Consider the following 3,216-nt stretch of genomic DNA (forward strand, 5'->3'; position numbering starts at 1 on the left):
GGCTGTGTCTGTGTCTGTGTCTGTCTGTGTCTGTGTCTGTGTCTGTGTCTGTGTCTGTGTCTGAGGCTGTGTCTGTGTCTGTGTCTGTCTGTGTCTGTGTCTGTGTCTGTGTGTCTGTGTCTGTGTCTGTGTGTCTGTGTCTGTGTCTGTGTCTGTGTCTGTGTCTGTGTCTGTGGCTGTGCCTGAGGCTGTGGTAGTGGCTGTGGCTGTGGCAGTGGCTGTGGCTGAGGCTAAGGCTGTGGCAGTGGCTGTGGCTGTGGCTGTGGCTGTGGCTGTGGCTGTGTGGCAGTGTTTGTGTTGGGTTTTAAATGTGAAGTGCCCCTCATAGGTGCATGTGTTTGGGCACTTGCTCCCCAGCAGGTGGCACTGGGAGGGGAGCCTGTCAAACCTTTAGAAGGCTGAGCCTTACTGGAGGAAGTTATCGATTGGGTGGCACCTCCAGGTTTTATACCCCAGCCCTAGCCAATGCAATTCCATAACCCAGCTTCATCATGCATTTTGTCACAGCAGTGTGACAAATAAGGCACCTAGCATGTCTAACAGAGACCAGGCCCTGTGTTCAATTCCTGGTACTTCCTAAATTAGACTTGGTGGCCCATGCCCAGGACTAAAGAGGTGGAGACAGAGGGGCTAGGAACTGCAAGACCATCATTGATTACAAAATTCCAAGGCCTTCTTGAGGTATATGGGACAAAATTCCAAGGCCTTCTTGAGGTATATGGGACAAAATTCCAAGGCCTTCTTGAGGTATATGGGACACTCCCACCCTACCTCCCAAGCCCTGCTGCCCCTGCCACCAGTTACATATAACCAGGGCCTTTGGTTCATATTTACCAATATTTGAGAGTCTAAGACAGAAGGGGGCAAACTCCTGCAGTTTGAAATCAGCTCTGGAAGTACAGAGAAAAAAAAGAATAAATAAATAAGTAAACAAATACAGGAGAAGGCAGTGAAGATATTCCTTTTTTAAAAAAAAAAAGATTTATTTATTATTATATGTAAGTACACTGTAGCTGACTTCAGACATACCAGAAGAGGGCATCAGATCTCATTACGGGTGGTTGTGGGCCACCATGTGGTTGCTGGGATTTAAACTTAGGACCTTTGGCAGAGCAGTCAGTGCTCTTACCCACTGAGCCATCTCGCCAGCCTGAAGATATTCTTTATTTGTTCACTTTTAATTAATTGTCTTTACTTGGGTCTGCGCAGGCCCTGTGCACGCTGCCATGGTCTCTGTGAGTTCATATGGATGTCAGTCCTGTTGTATTTGGAAGACACTGTCTCCTTGGTGTCTTCCAGCCCCTCTGGTTCTTATACTCCTTCTGCCTCCTCTTCTGCATCTCTCCCTGAAATCCAAGGTGAAACCCAGTTTTAATCAGGTGTTCAGACAGCCTTGTGAAGTTACATGGACAGGGAGAAGCTGTCCGATCAAACAGCAGTTCTCAAAGAGTATGTTCTGGAACAGGTGGGAGCTTTGACATTTGGGGAGCATCTTAGTTAGGGTTTCTATTGCTGTGATAAAACATCATGACCAAACACTACTTTCAGCTTTCAATACTCAGGACACACTCCATCATAGAGGGAGGAACTCAAGGCAGGAACCTGGAGGCAGGAACTAGAGCAGAGGCCATGGAGGAGTGCTGCTTACTAGCTTGCTCCTCATGGCTTTCTCAGTCTGTTATACAACCCAGAGCCATCAGCCCAGGCATGGCACTGCCAATGGTGGGCTGGGCCTTTCTCTATTAATTAGTAATCAGGAGAACATGCCACCGAGTGGGGTTATCTGTGTGTGTGTGTGTGTGTGTGTGTGTGTGTACATGTCTGTGAGGAATAGAGGTCAACCTCAGGTGTCATTCTTCAGGAGCTGTGAATCTTATGTTTTTGAGATGGGCTCTTTCACTGGACTCTCTGTGTGCCCCAGGAGTCGTTCTGTCTCACCTTGCACACCAGGCTTGGCTTCTTACATGGGTTCTGGGAGAGCTCTCAGACCTTCATTTGTGTAGCAGGCACTTTACCAACTAGCCATCTCCCCCACCCCACGGATGGGCTTTATAACAAAAGAGCCTTGATATCCCATGTGACTTTCTGAAGCCCCATGAGACGCTCATGGAGGAAGAAAACCTTTTAAAACCTCAAACGTCATTCTGTATGATATTTAAGCTCTGAGTATCCTTCAGCATGGGTTTTAATAACCAGACTCGACTAGGAACATAGCCAGTGTGTCAACCAAGGGACAATTGTACTGTGTATTGTTCAAAGCTTTATCTAGAGCTGTTTCTCACATTAGAGCATCACTTTGTAAACAGCAGTGGCCTTGTGCTTGCTGCGTCATCCCTGCATCCCTGTGTGGTAACATTGGCTCAGCCTTGGCATTTCCAATACATCTGCAAGCACCTGGCTCCCTCAGAGCATCTTGCAGGGCCCTGAGCAGCTGCTTGGTGAAAAAGCTATTCTTTTGCTCTAAGCTGTTGCTATTCTTTGCAGGACGAGGGATCAAATGCTGGGCTTTGCTTGTACCAGGCAAGCACTGTACCACCTAGCTACACCCCCAGGTCGTAAACTGCTTTTAATTCCCTTTTTATTACAATGAGGATTCATTCTGATTGTTTTTTGAAATGTGTCTTTGTAGGTGGATTGTGTTACCTATGTGTTTTGATTTGGGGATTGAAGGAGAGCAGTTATAAGAATAGTCATTTTCTGAATGAGAACGGTTATAAGAATATTGTTTTCAAGAGGGGCAGCTGCTTGGACATCCTGCTTGCTCCGAGAAGTTCAAGGTAGTCTCTTTTCTTTTCCAAAGATGGGTTTGATTATGGATGTATGTTATACTTTTTTTTTTCTTTTTTTGGTTTTTTGAGACAGGGTTTCTCTGTATAGTCCTGGCTGTCCTGGAACTCACTTTATAGACCAGGCTGGCCTCGAACTCAGAAATCCACCTGCCTCTGCATCCCGAGTGCTGGGATTAAAGGCATGCGCCACCACGCCCGGCTGTATGTTGCACTTTTGTCCAGTGAAGTAAGCTGTATGTATGGGTGGAGTCCCCTAGTTGATATGAGGCATCTCCTTTTTTCTTTTCCTCTTTCTCTCTTCAATAGTTTTTATTTTACTGCAAAATGTTGGAGGTCGAACTTGGGTCTTTACACGTGCTAGACTCTTGACCTATAACCACAGTACTTCTTTTTTTATTATTATTATTATTATTATTTTCTTTATTTA

Source organism: Mus pahari, chromosome 5 (genome assembly GCF_900095145.1).
Source record: "Mus pahari chromosome 5, PAHARI_EIJ_v1.1, whole genome shotgun sequence".
In the NCBI taxonomy this organism is placed as follows: domain Eukaryota; kingdom Metazoa; phylum Chordata; class Mammalia; order Rodentia; family Muridae; genus Mus; species Mus pahari.